Here is a 19,077-nt window from a genome sequence, read left to right as displayed (position 1 = left end):
ACACTCATACAAGCCTGTCCCATTGGGAACTCAATGAATTCGACTAGAAATTTTGATTCCATTCGTGAAAATTTTTCTATACCCCGAACAGACCACTTATTACTATTGTGGCTTGGGAATTAACTTAATTCACCAAGTTACTGAGATTCAGCTCACGAAATTTTGACAAATCTTTAAAAGTACACATATTACAAGAGCCTGGTAATGGGCACTAACTGAATTCACAAAGAAACAGGGTTTCAGTTCGTTAAAACATTGCTCTATCTTGAAGTACTCTTATTACATGCGAATCCTATTGGGAACCTGCTGACTTCACCATGATACCTAGGTTCCATTCGTTAAAATGTTGCTATATCTGGAAAGGACACTCATACAAGTATGTCCCACTGGGAACTCACTGAATTCGCCTAGAACTTTTGATTCCATTCGTGAAATTTTTTCTATATCCCGAACAGTCCACATATTACTATAGCGGACTATTAGGAACTAACTGAATTCACCAAGTAACTGAGATTCGGCTCACGAAATTTTGATAAATCTTTAAAAGTACACAGATTACAAGAGTCTGCTAATGGAAACTAACTGCATTCACAAAGAAACAGTGTTTCAGTTCGTTTAAACGTTGCTCTATCTTGAGTAATACTCTTATTACATGTGAATCCTATTGGGTACCTACTCAATTCACCATGATACTTTGATTCCGTTCGTTAAAATGTTGCTATATCTTGAGAGGCACACTCATACAAGCAACCCATTGGGAACTCACTGAATTCGCCTAGAAATTTTGATTCCATCGTGAAAATTTTTCTATATCCGCAACAGTCAATCTATTACTATTGCGGCCTATTGGGAACTTACTGAATTTACCAAGTTACTGAGATTCGGCTCACGAAATTTAGATAAATCTTTAAAAGTACACCTATAACAAGAGCCTGCGAATGGGAACTAACTGAATTCACAAAGACACAGTGTTTCGGTTCGTTAAATCGTTGCTCTATCTTAGATAACAAGCTTATTACATGCGAATCCTATTGTGAACCTACTCAATTCACCATGATACTTAGATTCCGTTCGTTAAAAAGTTAATATATCTTTAAAAGCACACTCATACAAGCATCTCCCATTCAGAACTCACTGAATTCGCCTAGAAATTCTGATTCCATTCGTAAAAATTTTTCTATATCCCGAACAGTCCACTGATTACTATTGCGGCCTATTGCGAACTGACTGGATTTACCAAGTAACTGAGATTCGTTTCAAGAAATTTTGATAAATCTTTAAAAGTACACATATTACAAGAGCCTGCTAAAGGGAACTAACTGAATTCACAAAGAAACAGTGTTTCAGTTAGTTAAAACGTTGCTCTATCTAAAATAACAAGATTATTACATGCGAATACTAATGGGAACCTACTGAATTCACCATGATACTTCGATTCCGTTCGTTAAAGTGTTGATATATCTTGAAAAGCACACTCATACAAGCATGTCCAATTGCGAACTCACTGAATTCGCCTAGAAATTTTGATTGCACTCGTGAAAATTTTTTTATATCCCGAACAATCCACTTACTACTATTGCGGCCTATTGGGAACTACTGATTTGACCAAGTTACTGAGATTCGGCTCACGAAATTTTGATAAATCTTTAAAAGTACACAGATTACAAGAGTCTGCTAATGGAAACTAACTGCATTCACAAAGAAACAGTGTTTAAGTTCGTTTAAACGTTGATCTTTCTTGAATAGTACTCTTATTACATGTGAATCCTATTGCGAACCTACTGAATTCACCATGATACTTTTATTATGTTGGTCTAAATTTTGCTATATCTTGAGAAGCACACTCATACAAGCCTGTCCCAGTGGGAACTCAATGAATTCGACTAGAAATTTTGATTCCATTCGTGAAAATTTTTCTATACCCCGAACAGACCACTTATTACTATTGTGGCTTGGGAATTAACTTAATTCACCAAGTTACTGAGATTCAGCTCACGAAATTTTGACAAATCTTTAAAAGTACACATATTACAAGAGCCTGATAATGGGCACTAACTGAATTCACAAAGAAACAGGGTTTCAGTTCGTTAAAACGTTGCTCTATCTTGAAGTACTCTTATTACATGCGAATCCTATTGGGAACCTGCTGACTTCACCATGATACTTAGGTTCCATTCGTTAAAATGTTGCTATATCTGGAAAGGACACTCATACAAGCATGTCCCATTGGGAACTCACTGAATTCGCCTAGAACTTTTGATTCCATTCGTGAAATTTTTTCTATATCCCGAACAGTCCACATATTACTATTGCGGACTATTAGGAACTAACTGAATTCACCAAGTAACTGAGATTCGGCTCACGAAATTTTGATAAATCTTTAAAAGTACACATATTACAAGAGCCTGCTAATGGGAACTAACTGAATTCACAAAGAAACAGTGTTTCAGTTCGTTTAAACGTTGCTCTATCTTGAGTAATACTCTTATTACATGTGAATCCTATTGGGTACCTACTCAATTCACCATGATACTTTGATTCCGTTCGTTAAAATGTTGCTATATCTTGAGAGGCACACTCATACAAGCAACCCATTGGGAACTCACTGAATTCGCCTAGAAATTTTGATTCCATTCGTGAAAATTTTTCTATATCCGGAACAGTCAATCTATTACTATTACGGCCTATTGGGAACTTAGTGAATTTACCTAGTTACTGAGATCCGGCTCACGAAATTTAGATAAATCTTTAAAAGTACACCTATCACAAGAGCCTGCGAATGGGAACAAACTGAATTCACAAAGACACAGTGTTTCGGTTCCTTAAATCGTTGCTCTATCTTAGATAACAAGCTTATTACATGCGAATCCTATTGTGAACCTACTCAATTTACCATGATACTTAGATTCCGTTCGCTAAAAAGTTGATATATCTTTAAAAGCACACTCATACCAGCATCTCCCATTCAGAACTCACTGAATTCGCCTAGAAATTCTGACTCCATTCGTAAAAATTTTTCTATATCCCGAACAGTCCACTTATTAATATTGCGGCCTATTGCGAACTGACTGGATTCACCAAGTAACTGAGATTCGTTACAAGAAATTTTGATAAATCTTTAAAAGTACACATATTACAAGAGCCTGCTAAAGGGAACTAACTGAATTCACAAAGAAACAGTGTTTCAGTTAGTTAAAACGTTGCTCTATCTAAAATCACAAGATTATTACATGCGAATACTATTGGGAACCTACTGAATTCACCATGATACTTAGATTCCGTTCGTTAAAATGTTGCTATATCTTGAAAAGCACACTCATACAAGCATGTCCCATTGGGAACTCAATGAATTCGGCTACAAATTTTGATTCCATTCGCGAAAAGTTTTCTATATCCCGAACAGTCCAATTATTACTATTGAGGCCTACTGGGAACTAAATGAGTTCACCAACTTACTGAGATTCAGCTCACGAAATTTTTAGAAAACTTTAAAAGTAAATATATTACAAGAGCCTGCTAATGGGAACTAACTGAATTCACAAAGAAACAGGGTTTCAGTTCGTTAAAACGTTGCTCTATCTTGAATAGTACTCTTATTAAATGCTAATCCTATTGAGAACCTGACGTATTCACCATGATACTTAGATTCCGTTCGTAAAAATATAGAAATATCCTGAAAAGCACACTCATACAAGCATGTCCCATTGGGAACTCACTGAATTCGCCTAGAAAATTTGATTCCATTCGTGAAAAATTGTCTATATCCCGAGCAGCCCACGAATTAGTATTGCGGCCTATTGGGAACCTAACTGAATTCACCATAACCTAGATCTGTTTGTAAAAATGTTGAAATATCGTAAAAAGCACACTCATACAAACATGTCACAATGGAAACTCACTGTATTCGCCTACAAATTTTGATTCCATTTGTGAAAATTTTTCTCCTTCCTGAACATTCCACTTATTACTATTGCGGGCTATTGGGAACTAACTGAATTCACCAAGTTACTGAGATTCGGCTCATGAAATTATGAGAAATCTTGAAAAGTACACATATTACAAGAGCCTGCTAATGGGAACTAACTGACTTCACAAAGAAACAGTGTTTCAGTTCGTTAAAACTTTGCTCTATCTTGAATAGTACTCTTATTACATGCGAATCCTATTGGGAACCTACTGAATTCACCAATATACTTAGATTCCGTTGCTATATCTTGAAAAGCACAACAAACAAGCATGTCCCATTGGGAACTCACTGAATTCCCCTAGAAATTTTGATTCCATTCATGAAAATTTTTCTATATCACGAAAGTCTACTTACTGGTATTGCGGCCTACGGCGAACTAACTGAATTCAACAAGTTACTGAGATTCGGCTCACGTAATTTTGATAAATATTTAAAAGTACACATATTACAAGAGCGTGCTAATGGGAACCAAATGAATTCACAAAGAAACAGTGTTTCAGTTCGTTAAAACGTTGCTCTATCTTGAATAGTACTCTTATTACATGTGATTCCTAAAGTGAACCCTTGAATTCACCATGATACTCAGATTCCTTCATTAAAATGTTGCTATCTTGAAAAGCACAATAATACAACCATGTCCCATTGGGAACTCACTGAAATCGCCTAGAAATTTTGATTCCATTCGTGAAAATTTTTCTATATACCAAACTGTCCCCTTATTACCATTGCGGCCTATTGGGAACTAACTGAATTCACCAAGTAACTGAGATTCGGCTCACGAAATTTTGAGAAATCTTTAAAAGTACACATATTACAAGAGCCTGCTAATGGGAACTAACTGAATTCACAAAGAAACAGTGTTTCAGTTCGTTAATACGTTGCTCTATCTTGCATAGAATTCTTATTACATGCGAATCCTATTGGGAACCTGCTGAATTCACCATGATACTTAGATACCGTTCGATAAAATGTTGCTATATCTTGAAAAGCACACTCATACAAGCATGTCCCATTGGGAACTCACTGAATTCCCCAGAAATTTTGATTCCATTCATGAAAACTTTTCTATAACCCGAGCAGTCCACTTATTACTATTGCGGCCTATTGGGACCTAACTGAATTCACCAAGTTACTGAGATTCGGCTCACGATTTTCTGAGAAATCTTGAAAAGTACACATATTACAAGAGCCTGCTAATGGGAACTAACTGAATTCACAAAGAAACCGTGTTTTAGTTCGTTAAATTGTTGCTCTATCTTAAATAACAAGCTTATTACATGCGAATGCTGTTGTTAACCTACTGAATTCACCATGTTACATAGATTCCGTTCGTTAAAATGTTGATATATCTTGAAAAGCACAATCATAAAAGCATCTCCCATTGGGAACTCACTGAATTCGTCTAGAAATTTTGATTCCATTCGTGCAAGTTTTTCTATATCCCAAAACTCTATTTATAACTATTGCGGCCGATTGGCAACTAACTGAATTAAACAAATTATTGAGATTCGACTCAAGAAATTGTGATAAATCTATAAAAGTACACATATTAAAAGAGCCAGCTAGGGGGAACTAACTGAATTCACAAAGAAACAGTGTTTCAGTTCATTAAAACGTTGCTCTATCTTGAATAGTACTCTTATTACATGCGAATCCTATTGGGAACCTGCTGAATTGACAATGATACTTAGATTCCGTTCGTTAAAATGTTGCTATATCTTAAAAAGCACACTCATACAAGCATGTCCCATTGGGAACTCACTGAATTCGTCTAGAAATTTTGATTCCACTCGTGAAAATTTTTGTATATCCCGAGCTCTCCACTTATTATTATTGCTGCCTATTGGGAACTAACTGATTTCACCAAGGTACTGAGATTCGGCTCACGAAATTTTGATCAAGCTTTAAAAGTACACATATGACAAGAGCCTGATAATGGGCACTAACTGAATTCACAAAGAAACAGTGTTTCAGTTCGTTAAAACGTTTCTCTATCTTGCATAGTACTCTTATTACATGCGAATCCTATTGGAACCTACTGAATTCACCATGTTACTTAGATTCCCTTCGTTAAAATGTTGCTATATCTTGAAAAGCACACTCATACAAGCATCTCCCATTGGGAATTCACTGAAGTCACTTAGAAATTTTGATTCTGTTCGTGAACATCTTTCTATATCCCGAAAGTCTATTTATTATTATTGCGGCCTATTGGGAACTAACTGAATTCACCATGTTACTGAGATTCGACTCACGAAATTTTGATAAATTCTTAAAAGTACACATATTACAAGAGCCTAATAATGGGAACTAACTGAATTCACAATGAAACAGTGTTTCAGTTCGTTAAAACGTTGCTCTATCTTGAATAGTAGTCTTACTAAATGCGAATCCTACTGGGAACCTGCTGAATTCACCATGATATTCAGACACTGTTCGTAAAAAGTTGGTCTATCTTGAAAAGCACACTCATACAAGCATGTCCCATTGGCAAGTCACTGAATTCGCCTAGAAATTTTGATTCCATTCATGAAAATTTTTCTATATCCCGAAAGTCTACTTATTGGTATTGCGGCCTATGGCGAACTAACTGTATTCACCAATAAATCTTTAAAGGTACACATATTACAAGTCGTGCTAATGGGAACTAAATGAATTCACGAAGAAACAGTGCTTCAGTTCATTAAAACGTAGCTCTATCTTGAATAGTACTCTTATTACATGTGATTTCTAAAGTGAACCTCCTGAATTCACCATGATACTCAGATTCCGTTCGTTAAAATGTTGCTATATCTTGAAAAGCAAATCATACAACAATGTCCCATTGGGAACTCACTGAAATCGTGTAGAAATTTTGATTCCATTCGTGAAAATTTTTCTATATCCCGAACTGTCCACTTATTACTTTGCGGCCTATTGGGAACTAACTGAATTCACCAACTTACTGAGATTCGGCTCACGAAATTTTGAGAAATCTTTAAAAGTACACATATTACAAGAGCCTGCTAATGGGAACTAACTGAATTCACAAAGAAAGTGTTTCAGTTCTTTAAAACGTTGCTCTATCTTGCATAGAACTCTTATTACATGTGAATCCTATTGGGAACCTGCTGAATTCACCATGATACTTAGATACCGTTCAATAAAATTTTGCTATATCTTGAAAACCACACTCATACAAGCATCTCCCATTGGGAATTCACTGAATTCACCTAGAAATTTTGATTCCGTTCGTGAACATTTTTCTATATCCCGAAAGTCTACTTATTACTATTGCGGCCTATTGGGAACTAACTGAATTCAACAAGTTACTGAGATTCGACTCACGAAATTTTGATAAATTCTTAAAAGTACACTTATTACAAGAGCCTGCTAATGGGAACTAACTGAATTCACAAAGAAACAGTGTTTCAGTTCGTTAAAACGTTGCTCTATCTTGAATAGTAGTCTTATTAAATGCGAATCCTACTGGGAACCTAATGAATTCACCAAGATATTTAGACACTCTTCCTTAAAATGTTGGTCTATCTTGAAAAGCACACTCATACATGAATGTCCCATTGGGAACTCACTGAATTCGCAAAGAAATTTTGATTCCATTCATGAAAATTTTTCTATCCCGAGCAGTCCATTTATTACTATAGCGGCCTCTTGGGGGCTAACTGAATGCACCAAGTTACTGAGATTCGGGTCACGAAATTATGAGAAATGTTGAAATGTACACATATTACAAGAGCCTGCTAATGGGAACTAACTGAGTTCACGAAGAAACAGTGTTTCAGTTCGTTAAAACGTTGCTCTATCTTGAGTAGAACTCTTTTTACATGTGATTCCTAAAGTGAACCTCCTGAATTCACCATGATACTCAGATTCCGTTCGTTTCAATGTTGCTATATCTTGAAAAGCACAATCAAACAACCATGTCCCATTGGGAACTCACTGAATTCGCCGAGAAATTTTGATTCCATTCGTGAAAATTTTTCTAATGCCCGAACACTCCACTTAATACTATTGCGGGCTATTGGGAACTAACTGAATTCACCAAGTTACTGAGATTTGGCTCACGAAATTATGAGAAATCTTTAAAAGTACACATATTACAAGAGCCTGCTAATGGCAACTAACTGAATTCACAAAGAAACAGTGTTTCAGTTCGTTAAAACGTTGCTCTATCTTGAATAGTACTCTTATTACATGCGAATCCTATTGGGTACCTGCTGAATTCACCAATATACTTACATTCCGTTCGTTAAATGTTGCTATATCTTGAAAAGCACAGCATACAAGCATGTCCCATTGGCAACTCACTGAATTCGCCTAGAAATTTTAATTCCATTCACGAAAATTTTTCTATATCCCGAAAGTCTACTCATTGCTATTGCGGCCTATGGCGAACTAACTTAATTCACCAAGTTACTGAGATTCGGCTCACGAAATTTTGAGAAATCTTTAAAAGTACACATATTACAAGAGCCTGCTAATTGGAACTAACTGAATTCACAAAGAAACATGTTTCAGTTCTTTAAAACGTTGCTCTATCTTGCATAGAACTCTTATTACATGCGAATCCTATTGGGAACCTGCTGAATTCACCATGATACTTAGATACCGTTCGATAAAATGTTGCTATATCTTGAAAAGCACACTCATACAAGCATGTCCCATTGGGAACTCACTGAATTCCCAAGAAATTTTGATTCCATTCGTGAAAATTTCTCTATATCCCGAGCAGTCCACTTATTACTATTGCGGCCTATTGGGAACTAACTGAATTCCTCAAGTTACTGAGATTTGGCTCACGAAATTTTGTGAAATCTTTAAAAGTACACATATTACAAGAACCTGCTAATTGGAACTAAGTGAATTCACTAAGAAACAGTGTTTCAGTTCGTTAAATTGTTGCTCTATCTTAAATAACAAGCTTATTACATGCGAATCCTATTGTTAACCTACTGAAATCACCATGTTACCTAGATTCCGTTCGTTTAAATGTTGGTATATTTGAAAAGCACAATCATAAAAGCATCTCCCATTGGGAACTCACTGAATTCGCCTAGAAATTTTGATTCCATTCGTGCAAATTTTTCTATATCCTGAAACTCTATTTATAACTATTGCGGCCAATTGGGAACTAACTGAATTAAACAAGTTATTGAGATTCGACTCAAGAAATTGTGATAAATCTTTAAAAGTAGACATATTAAGAGAGCCTGCTAATGGGAACTAATTGAATTCACAAAGAAACAGGGTTTCAGTTCATTAAATCGTTGCTCTATCTTGAATAGTACTCTTATTACATGCAAATCCTATTGGGAACCTGCTGAATTGACAATGATACTTAGATTCCGTTCGTTAAAATGTTGTTATATCTTGAAAAGCACACCCATACTTGCATGTCCCATTGGGAACTCACTGAATTCCTCTAGAAATTTTGATTCCATTCGTGAAAATTTTTCTATAACCCGAGCTGTCCACTTATTACTATTGCGGCCTATTGGGAACTGACTGATTTCACCAAGTTACTGAGATTCGGCTCACGAAATTTTGATCAAGCTTTAAAAGTACACATATTACAATAGCCTGCTAATGAGAACTAACTGAATTCACAAAGAAACAGTGTTTCAGTTCGTTAATGCGTTGCTCTATCTTGCATAGTACTATTATTACATGCGAATCCTATAGGAACCTACTGAATTCACCATGTTACTTAGATTCCCTTCATTAAAATGTTGCTATATCTTGAAAAGCACACTCATACAAGCATCTCCCATTGGGAATTCACTGAATTCACCTAGAAATTTTGATTCCGTTCGTGAACATTTTTCTATATCCCGAAAGTCTATTTATTAATATTGCCCATTATTGGAAACTAACCGAATTCAACAAGTTACTGAGATTCGACTCACGAAATTTTAATAAATTCTTAAAAGTACACATATTACAAGAGCCTAATAATGGGAACTAACTGAATTCACAATGAAACAGTGTTTCAGTTGGTTAAAACGTTCCTCTATCTTGACTAGTAGTCTTATTAAATGCGAGTCCTACTGGGAACCTGCTGAATTCACCATGATATGTAGACACTGTTCGTTAAAATGTTGCATTATCTTGAAAAGCACACTCATTCAAGCATGTCCCATTGGGAACTCACTGAAATCGCAAAGAAATTTTTATTCCATTCGTGAAAATTTTTCTATATCCCGAGCAGTCCACTTATTACTATTGCGGCCTATTGGGAACTAACTGAATTCACCAAGTTACTGAGATTTGACTCACGAAATTCTGAGAAATCTTAAAAGGTACACATATTAAGAGAGCCTGCTAATGGGAACTAACTGAATTCACAAAGAAACAGTGTTTCAGTTCGTTAAAACTTTGCTCTATCTTGCATAGTACTATTATTCCATGCGAATCCTATTGGAACCTACTGAATTCACCATGTTACTTAGATTCCCTTCGTTAAAGTGTTGCTATATCTTGAAAAGCACACTCATACAAGCATCTCCCATTGGGAATTCACTGAATTCACCTAGAAATTTTGATTCCGTTCGTGAACATTTTTCTATATCCCGAAAGTCTATTTATTACTATTGCGGCCTACTGGGAACTAACTGAATTCAACAAGTTACTGCGATTCGACTCACGAAATTTTGATAAATTCTTAAAAGTACACATATTACAAGAGCCTAATAATGGGAACTAACTGAATTCACAATGAAACAGTGTTTCAGTTCGTTATAACGTTGCTCTATCTTGAATAGTAGTCTTACTAAATGAGAATCCTACTGGGAACCTGCCGAATTCACCATGATATTTAGACACTGTTGTTAAAATGTTGCTCTATCTTGAAAAGCACACTCATACAAGCATGTCCCATTGGGAACAAACTGAATTCTCCTAGATATTTTGATTCCATTCGTGAAAATTTTTCTATATCCCGAGCAGTCCACTTATTACTATAGCGGCCTATTGGGAACTAACTGAATTCACCAAGTTACTGAGATTCGGCTCACTAAATTATGAGAAATCTTGAAAAGTACACATATTACAAGAGCCTGCTAATGGCAACTAACTGAAATCACAAAGAAATAGTGTTTCAGTTCGTCAAAACGTTGCTCTATCTTGTATAATACTCTTATTACATGCGAATCCTATTGGGAACCTACTGAATACACCATGATACTTAGATCGGTTTGTAAAAATGTTGAAATATCGTAAAAACCACACTCATACAAGGATATCCCAATTGAAACTCACTGTATTCGCCTAGAAATTTTGATTCCATTTGTGAAAATTTTTTTTAATCCGGAACACTCCTCTTATTACTATTGCGGGCAATTGGTAACTAACTGAATTCACAAAGTTACTGAGATTCGGCTCACGAAATTATGAGAAATATTGAAAAGTACACATATTTCAAGAGCCTGCTAATGGGAACTAACTGAATTCACAAAGAAACAGTGTTTCAGTTCGTTGAAACGTTGCTCTTTGTTGAATAGTACTCTTATTACATGTGATTCCTAAAGTGAACCTCCTGAATTCACCATGATACTCAGATTCTGTTCGTTAAAATGTTGCTATATCTTGAAAAGCAAATCATACAACAATGTCCCATTGGGAACTCCCTGAAATCGCCTAGAAATTTTGATTCCATTCGTGAAAATTTTTCTATATCCCGAAAAGTCCACTTATTACTATTGCGGCCTATTGGGAACTAACTGAATTCATCAATTACTGAGATTCGGCTCACGAAATTTTGAGAAATCTTTAAAAGTACACACATTACAAGAGCCTGCTAATTGGAACTAACTGAATTCACAAAGAAACAGTGTTTCAGTTCTTTAAATCATTGCTCTATCTTGCATAGAACTCTTATTACATGCGAATCCTATTGGGAACCTGCTGAATTCACCATGATACTTAGATACTGTTCGATAAAATGTTGCTATATCTTGAAAAGCACACTCATACAATCATGTCCCATTGGATCTCACTGAATTCCCCAGAAATTTTGATTCCGTTCGTGAAAATTTATCTATATCCCGAGCAGTCAACTTATCACTATTGCGGCCTATTAGGAACTAACTGAATTCACCAAGTTACTGATATTCGCCTCACCAAATTATGAGAAATCTTTAAAAGTACACATATTACAATAGCCTGCTAATGGGAACTAACTGAATTCACAAAGAAACAGTGTTTCAGTTCGTTAAAACGTTGCTCTATCTTGAATAGTACTCTTATTACATGTGATTCCTAAATTGAACCTCCTGAATTCACCATGATACTCAGATTCCGTTCGTTAAAGTGTTGCTATATCTTGCAAAGCACAATCATACAACCATGTCCCATTGGGAACTGACTGAATTCGCCTAGAAATTTTGAATCCATTCGAATATATTTTACTATATCCCGAACAGTCCACTTATTACTATTGCGGCCTATTGTGAACTAACTAAGTTCACCAAGTTACTGAGATTAGGCTCACGAAAATTTGAGAAATCTTTAAAAGTACACATATTAAAGAGCCTGCTAATGGGAACTAACTGAATTCACAAAGAAACAGTGTTTCAGTTCGTTAAATTGTTGCTCTCTTAAATAACAAGCTTATTACATGCGGATCCTATTGTTAACCTACTGAATTCACCATGTTACATAGATTACATTCGTTAAAATGTTGATATATCTTCAAAAGCACAAACATACCAGCATCTCCCATTGGGAACTCACTGAATTCACCTAGAAATTTTGATTCCATTCCTGCAAATTTTTCTATATCCCAAAACTCTATTAATAACTATTTTGGCCGATTGGTAACTAACTGAATTAAACAAGTTCTTGAGATTCGACTCAAGAAATTGTGATAAATCTTTAAAAGTACACATACTAAGAGAGCCTGCTAATGGGAACTAACTGAATTCACAAAGAAACAGTGTTTCAGTTCATTAAAACGTTGCTCTATCTTGAATAGTATTCTTATTACATGCGAATCCTATTGGGAACCTGCTGAATTCACCATGATACTTAGATTCCTTTCGTTAAAATGTTGCTATATCTTGAGAAGCACACTCATACAAGCATGTCCCATTGGGAACTCACTGAATTCGCAAAGAAATTTTGATTCCATTCATGAAAATTTTTCTATATCCAGAGCAGTCCACTTATTACTATTGCGGCCTATTGGGAAGTAACTAAATTCACCAAGTTACTGAGATTCGGCTCACGAAAATATGAGAAATCTTTAAAAGTACACATATTACAAGAGCCTGCTAATGGAAACTAACTGAAATCACAAAGAAACAGTGTTTCAGTTCTTTAAAACGTTGCTCTATCTTGCATAGTACTCTTATTACATGCGAATCCTTTTGGGAACCTGCTGAATTCAACAGGATACTTAGATACCGTTTGATAAAATGTTGCTATATCTTGAAAATCACACTCATACAAGCATGTCCCATTGGAACTCACTGAATTCCCCAGAAATTTTGATTCCATTCGTGAAAATTTCTCTATATCCCGAGCAGTCCACTTATCACTATTGCGGCCTATTAGGAACTAACTGAATTCACCAAGTTACTGAGATTCGCCTCACCAAATTATGAGAAATCTTTAAAAGTACACATATTACAATAGCCTGCTTATGGGAACTAACTGAATTCATAAAGAAACAGTGTTTCAGTTCGTTAAATTGTTGCTCTGTCTTAAACAACCAGCTTATTACATGCGAATCCTATTGTTAACCTACTGAGTTCACCATGTTACATAGATTACATTCGTTAAAATGTTGATATATCTTCAAAAGCACAATCAGACAAGCATCTCCCATTGGGAACTCACTGAATTCGCATAGAAATTTTGATTCCATTCGTGCAAATTTTTCTATATCCCGAATCTCTATTTATAACTATTGTGGCCTATTGGGAACTAACTGAATTAAACAAGTTAGTGAGATTCGGCTCACGAAATTATGAGAAATCTTGAAAAGTACACATGTTACAAGAGCATGCTAATGGGAACTAACTGAATTCACAAAGAAACAGTGTTTCAGTTTGTTAAAACGTTGCTCTATCTTGAATAGTACTCTTATTACATGTGATTCCTAAAGTGAACCTCCTGAATTCTCCATGATACTCAGATTCCGTTCGTTAAAATGTTGCTACATCTTGAAAAGCACAACCATACAACCATGTCCCTTTGGGAACTCACTGAATTCGCAAAGAAATTTTGATTCCATTCATGAAAATTTTTCTATATCCCGAAGAGTCCACTTATTACAATTGCGGCCAATTGGGAACTAACTGAATTCACCAAGTTACTGAGATTTGGCCAACGAAATTATGAGAAATCTTTAAAAGTACACATATTACAAGAGCCTGCTAATGGGAACTAACTGAAATCTCAATGAAACAGTGTTTCAGTTCGTTAAAACGTTGCTCTATCTTGCATAGTACTCTTATTACATGAGAATGCTATTGTGAACCTGCTGAATTCACCAGGATACTTAGATACCGTTCGATACAATATTGCTATATCTTGAAAAAAACACTCATACAAGCATGTCCCATTGGGAACTCACTGAATTCCACAGAAATTTTGATTCCATTCGTGAAAATTTTTCTATATCCCGAGCAGTCCACTTATTACTATTGCGGCCTATTGGGAACAAACTGAATTCACCAAGTTACTGGGATTCGGCTCATGAAATACTGAGAAATCTTTAAAAGTACACATATTACAGGAGCCTGCTAATGGTAACTAACTGAATTCACAAAGAATCAGTGTTTCAGTTCCTTAAATTGTTGCTCTTTCTTAAATAAATTCTTATTACATGCGAATCCTATTGTTAACCTACTGAATTCACCATGTTACATAGATTCCATTCGTTAAAATGTTGTTATATCTTCAAAAGGACACTCATACAAGCAACTCCCATTGGGTACTCACTGAATTCGCCAAGAAATTTTGATTCCAATCGTGCAAATTTTTCTATATCCTGAAACTCTATTTATAACTATTGCGGCCGATTGGGAACTAACTGAATTAAGCAAGTTACTGAGATTCGTCTCACCAAATTTTGATAAATCTTTAAAAGTACACATATTACAAGAGCCTGCTAATGGGAACTAAGTGAATTCACAAAGAAACAGTGTTTCAGTTCGTTAAAACGTTGCTCTATCTTGCATAGTACTCTTATTACATGTTAATCCTATTGGAACCTACTGAATTCACCTTGTTACTTAGATTCCCTTCGTTAAAGTGTTGCTATATCTTGAAAAGCACACTCATACAAGCATCTCCCATTGGGAATTCACTGAATTCACCGAGAAATTTTGATTCCATTCCTGTAAATTTTTCTATATCCCGAAAATCTTCTTATTGCTATTGCGGTGTATGGCGAACTAACTGAATTCACCAAGTAACTGAGATTCGGCTCACGAAATTTTGATAAATTCTTAAAAGTACACATATTACAAGAGCCTAATAATGGGAACTAACTGAATTCACAAAGAAACAGTGTTTCAGTTCGTTAAAACGTTGCTCTATCTTGAATAGTATACATTACATACGAATCCTATTGGGAACCTCCTGAATTCACCATGATACTCAGATTCCCTTCGTTACAATGTTGCTCTATCTTGAAAAGCACACTCCTGCAAGCATGTCCCATTGGGCACTCAATGAATTCGCCTAGAAATTTTGATTACATTCGTGAAAATTTTTCTATATCCCGAGCAGTCCACTTATTACTATTGTGGCCTATTAGCAACTAACTGAATTCACCAAGACACTGAGATTCCGCACACGAAATTTTGATAAATCTTTAAAAGTATACATATTCCAAGAGCCTGCTAATGGAAACTAACTGAATTCACAAAGAAACCGTGTTTCAGGTCGTTAAAACTTTGCTCTATCTAGAATAGTACTCTTATTACATGCGAATCCTATTGGGAATCTACTGAATTCACCATGACACTTCGATTCCGTTCGTTAAAATGGTTATATATCTTGAAAAGCCACTCATACAAGCATGTCCCATTGTGAACTCACTGAATTCGCCTAGAAATTTTGATTCCATTCGTGAAAATTTTTCTTTATACCTAAACTCTTTTTATTACTATTGTGGCCTTTGGGAACTAACTGAATTAAACAAGTTATTGAGACTCGACAAAAGAAATTGTGATAAATCTTTAAAAGTACACATATTACAAGAGCCTGCTAATGTGAACTAACTGAATTCACAAAGAAACAGTGTTTCAGTTCATTAAAACTTTGCTCTATATTGAATAGTACTCTTATTACATGCGAATCCTATTGGGAACCTGCTGAATTCACAATGATACTTAGATTCCATAAGTTAAAATGTTGCTATATCTTGAAAAGCACACTCATACTAGCATGTCCCATTGTGAACTCACTGAATTCGCCTAGAAATTTTGATTCCATTCGTGAAAATTTTTCTATATCCCGAACAGTCCACTTATTAGTATTGCGGCCTACTTGGAACTAAATGAATTCATCAAGTTACTGAGATTCGGCTCCCTAAATTTTGAGAAATCTTTAAAAGTACACATTTACAAGAGCCTGCTAATAGGAACTAACTGATTCACAAAGAAACAGTGTTTCAGTTCTTTAAAACGTTGCTCTATCTTGAATAGTACTCTTATTACATGCGAGTCCTATTGGGAAGCGGCTGAATTCACAATGATACTTAGATTCCATAAGTTAAAATGTTGCTATATCTTGAAAAGCACCCTCATACAAGCATGTCCCATTGGGAACTCACTGAATTCGCCTCGAAATTTTGATTCCATTCGTGATAATTTTGCTATATCCCGAACAGTCACCTTATTAGTATTGCGGCCTATTGGGAACTAACTGAATTCATCAAGTTACTGAGATTCGGCTCACGAATTTTTATAAATCTTTAAAAGTAGACATATTACAAGAGCCTGCTAATGGGAACTAACTGAATTCACAAAGAAACAGTGTTTCAGTTCTTTAATACGTTGCTCTATCTTGAATAGTACTCTTATTACATGCGAATCCTATTGGGATCCTGCCGACTTCACCATAATGCTTAGATTCCGTTCATTAAAAGGTTGCTATATCTTGAAAAGCACACTCATACAAGCCTGTCCCATTGGGAGTTCGCTGAATTCGCCTAGAAATTTTGATTGTATTCATGTAAATTTTTCTCTATCCCGAAAGTCTACTTATTGCTATTGCGGCCTATGGCAAACTAAGTGAATTCACCAATTTACTGAGATTCAGCTCACGAAATTTTGATAAATCTTTAAAAGTACACATATTACAAGACCCTGCTACTGGGAACTAACTGAATTCACAAAGAAACAGTGTTTCATTTCGTTAAAACGTTGCTCTATCTTGAATAGTACTCTTATCACATGCGAATCCTATTGGGAACCTACTGAATACACCATGATACGTAGATCGGTTTGTAAAAATTTGAAATATCGTAAAAAGCAAACTCATACAAGCATGTCCCAATGGAAACTCACTGAATTCGCCTAGAAATTTTGATTCCATTTGTGAAAATTTTTCTAATTCCCGAACACTCCACTTATTACTATTGCGGGCTATTGGGAACAAACTGAATTTACCAAGTTACTGAGATTCGGCTCACGAAATTGTGAAAAATCTTGAAAAGTACACATATTACAATAACCTGCTAATGGGAACTAACTGAATTCACAAAAAAACAGTCTTTCAGTTCGGTGAAACGTTGCTCTATCTTGAATAGTACTCTTATTACATGCGAATCCTATTGGGAACCTACTGCATTCACCAATATACTTAGATACCGTTCGTTAAAATGTTGCCATATCTTGAAAAGCACAACATACAAGCATGTCCCATTGAGAACTCACTGAATTCGCCTAGAAATTTTGATTTCATTCATGAAATATTTTTCTATATCCCGAAAGTCTACTTATTGGTATTGCGTCCTATGGCGAACTAACTTAATTCACCAAGTTACTGAGATTTGGCTCCGGAAATTTTGAGAAATCTTTAAAAGTACACATATTACAAGAGCCTGATAATGGGAAGTAAATGAATTCACAAAGAAACAGTGTTTCAGTTCGTTAAAACGTTGGTCTATCTTGAATAGTACACTTTTTTTGTTTTTTTTGGGGTTTTTTTTTTTGCTTTCTTTTCTTTTTTTCGGAGCTTGGGACCGAACCCAGGGCCTTGCACTCGCTAGGCAAGCGCTCTACCACTGAGCTAAATCGGCAACCCTTGAATAGTACTCTTATTACATGCGAATCCTATTGGGAACCTGCCGAATTCACCATGATACTGTGATTCCGTAAGTTAAAATGTTGCTATACCTTGAAAATCACACTCATACAAGCATGTCCCATTAGGAACTCACTGAATTCACCTAGATATTTTGATTCCATTCATTTAAATTTTTGTATATCCCGAAAGTCTACTTATTGCTATTGCGGCCTATGGCGAACTAACTGAATTCACCAAGGTACTGAGATTCGGCTCACGAAATTTTGATAAATATTTAAACGTACACATATTGCAAGAGCCTGCTAATGGGAACTAACTGAATTCAGAAAGAAACAGTGTTTCAGTTCATTAAAACGTTGCTCTATCTTGAATACTACTCTTATTACATGCGAATCCTCTGGGGAACCTACTGAATTCACCATGATACTTCGATTCCGTTCGTTAAAATGGTTATATATCTTGAAAAGCACACTCTATTTATTACTATTGTGGCCGATTGGGAACTAACTGAATTAAACAAGTTATTGAGATTCGACACAAGAAAATGTGATAAATCTTTAAAAGTACATATATTACAAGGGCCTGCTAATGTGAACTAACTGGATTCACAAAGAAACAGTGTTTCAGTTCATTAAAACTTTGCTCTATCTTGAATAGTACTCTTATTACATGCGAATCCTATTGGGAACCTGCTGAATTCACAATGATACTTAGATTCCATAAGTTAAAATATTGCTATATCTTGAAAAGCACACTCATACAAGCATGTCCCATTGTGAACTCACTGAATTCACCTAGAAATTTTTATTCCATTCGTGAAAATTTTTCTATATACCTAAACTCTATTT

The sequence above is a fragment of the Rattus norvegicus genome, chromosome 17 (genome assembly GCF_036323735.1).
Source record: "Rattus norvegicus strain BN/NHsdMcwi chromosome 17, GRCr8, whole genome shotgun sequence".
NCBI classification, from domain to species: Eukaryota; Metazoa; Chordata; class Mammalia; order Rodentia; family Muridae; genus Rattus; species Rattus norvegicus.
The sequence above is the reverse complement of the archived record's forward strand: the minus strand, read 5'-3'. Positions refer to the sequence as shown.